Below are 6605 nucleotides of genomic sequence, written 5' to 3' on the forward strand. Positions count from 1 at the left end.
ATTAGAAAATTGTGGTCTCCTTCAAGGAAGTGATATGTTTTTTTACTTACGTAATGTTAAAGCTTCGTGAGTAATATATGTGTGCATATATAAATAATTACGTTTTTTAATCTTTTTTCTGCAATGAAAAAAAAAGGAATAAATTGTAAAAAATTGATATTGTACTAAAGTTAGTAATATAATTGTTTTCGTAAACGTATTTCAACTGCCCGGCTAGCTCAGTCGGTAGAGCATGAGACTCTTAATCTCAGGGTCGTGGGTTCGAGCCCCACGTTGGGCGGAATTCTTTTTTCTCGTTTTTAATTCTTGTAACAAAATATGTTGCATATTTCCTTTTCATTTGACAAAATTATGCAAAAGACAGATTGAAAAATCCAGCGAAAGCAACAATTTGCATTGTTTTCTAACAATGTAATGCACGCAACAATATAATATTTACCAATTTCAGTTCAACAATGACAATTAAAACAATTCTTATACAGAACAATTTATATATAAAAATTATATATAAAAATTTGATGTATAAAGCGTGTTAAAATTGGAAAAAAAAAGAAACTCTGTTCTATTGTACTATTTTTAATAGTATATTACGCGTGATATTTCTAGAGTGAATGTTTTCATTTAGCTACATTATTTACAAAAGGTTTAAGGCACCGTTCGTATACCGAAGTGTGTAGTTTTTCAAAAATAGCCTCGTTGCTCTTTTGGCTCGTATTTTTCTGTTTAATTTAAAGCAGGATATGCAGGCATTTCTCGGAGCGACCGAAGCTAAAAATAAATTTTAAAATATGGATACACTCATGTACAATTTATCTCATTGTCGCTGGGCGCAAATGTTATGACATAAGTCAGTCTGGCACAATTCGAAGCTTGTTCCTCGTCAAAATTGAGATTTCAATTAAGATATGTTCATTACGTTGATCCTATTAAAAAATTGAAGATCTTCTTGAAATCTCTTCAAATTGATGTTAATATCTCAATGGAACGTAAAAATATTTTGTCGTAGTAAAAGTATTAAAATAAAGTACATACGAGTATTAAAATAATTAAAAATATTGAATCTGTGCCTAATTAATGCGCTCTTTGAATCATATGCATTGAACGTAAAATATTAGAAACTATTTGGGTACGAAAGTTCGTTGATAATTCGTGGAGAGGGAAAAATGAAGATTAATTACCAGACATTGAGACTTACAAATAAGTTTGAACGAAGGGAAAACGCTTATTCAAGATTAAAGACTAATAGACTAACAAGTTTCATTAGTTAAAATGATAATAAAATTAATTTTCTGGAATAATCGTTGTCCAATCAATATTGAGAATTTTACTGCAGGTTTCTGTGCAAATAAAATAAGAGAAATATTAAATATTAAAATATTAGAATGCGAAACGCATTATTAAATTCTTTTAAGCGATAACAAGTGCTCAAAATTCAATTACATATTGCACAATTTATATAGAGGAAGAAAACTATATAAAAAGCAAAATTGTAATTTTATTCACATGAAATTAGTCGTTACATTTTTTCTTCATTTTGAGAAGTTTATGTAATAGCAATAATAAAATTTGATACAGGTATATCTTCTTATTAAAAATTCAAAGATCTGTTCGTTTTCAATACGGGCAAGAACAGAATTGATTATTACAACATTATTTTTTCTTCATTTTAATTATAATTAGTAGGTACATTATTGAACAAACTACAATATCTTTTTAATCAAATAAAAATCTAAAATAATACGAAGACGAGCACATTTTGTGTATAAATAAATTTCTAGAAAAATGTAATTGCTGTCGTTACCACCAGTAGCCTTTCAGCACTGCTAATCTTTAACTTCAAATCTTAATTGAACTTCTTATTTCCTTTCAGCTTTAATTATTCTCTTCATCGTTACTTTCCCTTCAAGAAGATTAAATTCAGTCCAATGACTTCAAAACCCTTAGCGTTCAAAGCAATTTCTCTCAAACTTAACTAATTGTACTTAATGCCTTTCGATTACACTCACTATCCAGTACAATTTGAAAAATGTACCAAACCTATTAAATTTTACTAAAATCTACTAAATTGTACAAACGTCTACTGAAATCTTTTAAAATTTACATTACAATTTTGTTGTAAAATTATTATCATTACAATTGTATTATAAAATTATTGTCATTACAATTTTATTCTAAAATTATTATCATTACAATTTTATTCTAAAATTATTTAACACATACAAGACATTACAAAAAGTAGTTATTAATATCCTAAAAAAAAATGATTTATTTAAAAATCTGACATATGACGAGGAAACGTAAAAAGGAAAAAAAGTAATTTCAATTGTACAATACTTTCTATACGAACCTAACGGGTGTCCTAATACTTACCAACGGCAGTGTACGTAAGAATCATGAAACGAATCATAAGTGGAAGCTTTCAACGATGTACTATACGTCAATCATGATCCATTCTAGAAGGGAGCACTCAACATACGATTCCCTTCTTCCTTGTTTTCTTCCTTTTTTTCTTTCTCAATAGTTCCATTGGACGTAATTGCTCCCGCCTGTCTTGACACAAAACAATGTTTCTAATGAAGAGCAGCTCGCTGTTGAGCGTGAATGGAAGCGGTTATGCGCAAAAGAAAGTTGCAGAACGCTGTCCGGTTTGATACATTTGAGCCAGTGTGCTAAAGATAAGATCGCGGCGCTTGACCGATCACTGAGCGCGGAGATCGCTGGTGATCGAGGATCACCAGCCGATTGCCCTCGATCTCCCTTTCCCCCTCCTCACCACTCCCTCACCCTTTACTCCCGCCGTATTATTTTATTGGCTTCGTCTATTTCTTTTGCCACCCTCTGATCGTCCCGCGTGGCACGTTGCCCACGTTTTGCTCCCTTTAACCACCTTCGAAGTCAATTGAACGAGTTTCATTGAATCGATGGCCGAGATTCGAATTATAACAGAGTAGTAATTATTGTCACTCGGGTTCTGTTTCGTCCTTTTGTATGGTTTTTTTTAACTCGACAAATGTTTAATGGTGAAACGCTTTCAATTTTGCTGTTTCAAGTTTTTAAGGAGTTTATTGCAAAAAAGTGTACACTGATAATTGATTCGGGGTAATTTGATTTGATTTGATATTTGATTGTGCCTAAAATATTATGAAGACCGTTACGATGAACACCTTATATGTATATTATAAAGATATAACCTAACCTCTAAACCACACGCACTCACACTGCAAATAAGACAACAAAAATCTTCTCCAGTGATTGTCGGTAATATTATAGTACCGAAATCCTCACTTTAGTGTGCTAAATGAAGGATAAAACAAATGTAAATATTTGTATCAGCAAATAGGAACATTTAAATAAAGGAAATAAAAATAAATATAAAATATTTTCGCGAGTAGAACAAAATATGCTTCAAGTATGGTAAAGTGAGTTTAAAATAAAGTCGAAAAATATTTCAGCAAATTCATTGGAATAAGTGTGTATTATTTGTTATCATTATGACGGTTGAAAGCAATGTATAATAATAATAACAATAACAACAACAATGATAATAGCAATAATAACAATAACAATAATAATAACAATAATAATTAATAATAATAATAATATGCATAGAAGTATACAATTGGTGAATTTGCTCTTAAAAAATTGTTGCAGAATGTAACTTTGGACGAAAACATTTTCTCTCATACTAGTGACTTATTTTTGTATATACAAGGAAGGAAAATTGTCTGGATCATACCACGAATTATATTATACTCTCATACAAGGTATGACAATAAGTTTTAAGAATAATTTTGTTTCCGTCAAACTGGCAACAACGTAAACAGTTATATCCCCCAGCTTGTAGCTTGATCCCCTCTCTATCAGCATGCGAAAGGTAAAGATTGTCAATCGTTTTAGTCATTGTGCAAGTTGGTTCACGAAAAGACGTGTCTGAGAAGTTTCGTGTTACGGTTCGACAGAAAATAGTATACTGTTGGATGCAAGAAAGGCCTCAGTGACAAAAGTCAGTTTCGAAAAAAACGTCCCTAAACATTTAAACGTTAAACGTTTCTTATGTGTAATGAAGTTGTTGCAAGACTGTCTATATTGTTACAAAATTCGATATTTCTTGTTTGTTGTTTCATTGACACAATTGCAGAGTTATGTAATATATTAATGAATCAAATGAATTTTAATTATAGCCCTCTGAGGCCCTTATTGCGTAAAACGTTGATAATCAGAAAACAATATTGGTTTTTGACATTCTTTTGTATTTTTCGTTTAATATTTATATAATATTCGAAGAAAATATATGGTATTGAAACAATATATTTTGTAGCAATTTTGTAGAAAAATTATTTTGAGCACTGTCTACTGTACTGTTTGAAGATTCCGTTTTTCTGGTTTACTATGATAAATCCGTTCGCAATCACAAAACTAAAAAATCTGTTAATTTTATTGCATTTAATAGAAAAATAGAAGGAAAACAATGCAATATTTTATATATGAAAATCGTACTACATTCAGGTTCATTTATGTTTGGCTTGAATATGTTTTCAGAAGAGTAAGAGTCAGTTGGTCTAAATTGATTTACTAAATTTGCTGTAACTCCGTCAATTTTAAAGATACAACAATGAAATTTATATAGAAGGAATGCATAGAAAAAAATATAGAATTTAATTAAATATTTTATTCAGAAAGGACTGAGGCTCTTCTTGCATCCAACAGTACAATGCCTCCCGTACATTCAACTATTCTAGTCAAAGAGTTTTCAAATTCAAAATCGATCATAACGTTGGAGTACCTCTTGTATTCACCTGATTTATCTCCTTCTGACATTTTTTTCTCTTCTCCGAGTAAAAAGATTCGTGAAAGGAACATATTTTCTGTCAGTTTCTGAAATTGGAAGTAACGTAACGCATGTATTAAAACAGATACCGTAAAGTGAGTACCAGAAATGTCACGATCAATGGGTCCAACTTTAGAATGCGTTTGTGCAGTCTCAAGGGGACTATTTTGAAGGCAATGCCCTCACATCTGTTTAATTTTCAAAATACAATTTTTCAATCAGTTACTTTTAAAACGTCATTGTCACATCTCGTAATAATAAAAACTGCAAATATATAAATAATAATAATAAAAACAGAAATAAAAAGTCGCTTAGGTTTTTTATCAATTTTAAAGGCTCGTTGGAAATATTGATTTAAATTATAAAATTTGAAAGGAACTTATGAAATGACTTAATACATAATTTCAAATTCCTTTGTTTGAAGAAAACCTCAAATATGTGAAACAGAATAACCGCCAACTATGGTCGCTAATAACCAAGATATTACTGCGATCTTAAATTATATTTAAAAAAAAGATTTCTTCGTTTTTGTACAGAATAATTATCATCATTTTCATAACATATTTTCTGAAATTTTCATACTTCCCCTTATACCTACAGTAGATATACAAAAATGTAATCTCAATATAACAAGTAAAGCATTCCATTAATTACACTAAAACCATAAACCAATTATTAAACCATTGCTTGTGCAATGCTACATTGGAAATCTTACAGAATACAAACTTCCACACCGTAGATAAAAAATAGTTCCAACAAATCATACCCTTAAATTGAGATTTTCACGAAACGACAAAGACCGATATAAATCTTAATATATTACCAAGCAGCAATGCGTAACAATACTCGTTTAGCGCGACTATATTTTGTATTAGCCGATTACGAAATTTCACGCAAACTTTGCCGGCGTTTTTCTTCTTTTCCATAATGTACGCGCGTTGAGCCGCGAACGCGTGGGTTTCGAGCTGCTAGAAATGGGTGGAGAGAATTCGGTTGTAATTTATGAACCAACGCTTGCTTATCAGCTTTCCAAGCAATAATTACGCGAAATGAAATTTCTTAATAATGAGCCAGTTCGATGATTTCTTCCGTAACGTCCAGTTACATGCTATTCATTGATTTAATAATGTCGTTAAGACGGGTCCAGTCCTATGTATACTACTGACCAAAAGTTTCAGCCAATTTACGCTAATATTGAATCTGCTACTAATTTTTAAGAGATTTGGAACTGAAGTTGCGGAGATCATTAGCAATTTAACTTTGTTTCGATCAGAGCTGGGCGAAATATTCTTTCAATTAGCAGATAGTAAATAGTCTATTTTATTTTCTAGTTCTATTTTATTATAAGTATGAAAATAAAATAATGTATTTACTGCAGTAATTTTTCGAACTAGTATTTTATTCGAAGGATATTGAAAATAGTCGGGTTTTATTTAGAAATATTTTATTTATTTTCAATTTATTTGTAATTAAGCAAGTAGCCTAAGAGATGAAAATTTGGACAATTTTCAACGTGCTTGAATTAAAAATAAATTTACTTTGTCATTTAATATTTCTTTTTCTCAACTAATTTTCATTGTCAGAAAATAAAGTACATATGTATTTGAAACACAAAGTTAAGATGTTTCATTTTATGCTTGAGGTTATTAGAATAAAAATATTTTATTTGCCGAAATTTCGGTTCCTTTTTAAAATAGCATTTTATCTTAACCATATAGCACCTATTATTTAAAGTAGTATTTCAAATGTTTCTTTTCTAAATTTCACTCAGCTCTGA

General features: G+C 30.3%; 1 non-coding gene across 1 annotated transcript; it reads left to right on the forward strand.

Moving 5' to 3' along the window:
* Positions 1-207: 207 nt before the first annotated feature.
* Trnak-cuu lies at positions 208-280 on the forward strand. The gene has a single exon. It is a non-coding gene; the product is annotated as a tRNA-Lys (tRNA).
* The last annotated feature ends 6325 nt before the right edge of the window (positions 281-6605 follow it).

The sequence above is a fragment of the Habropoda laboriosa genome, unplaced genomic scaffold (genome assembly GCF_001263275.1).
Source record: "Habropoda laboriosa isolate 0110345459 unplaced genomic scaffold, ASM126327v1 scaffold193, whole genome shotgun sequence".
Taxonomy (NCBI): domain Eukaryota; kingdom Metazoa; phylum Arthropoda; class Insecta; order Hymenoptera; family Apidae; genus Habropoda; species Habropoda laboriosa.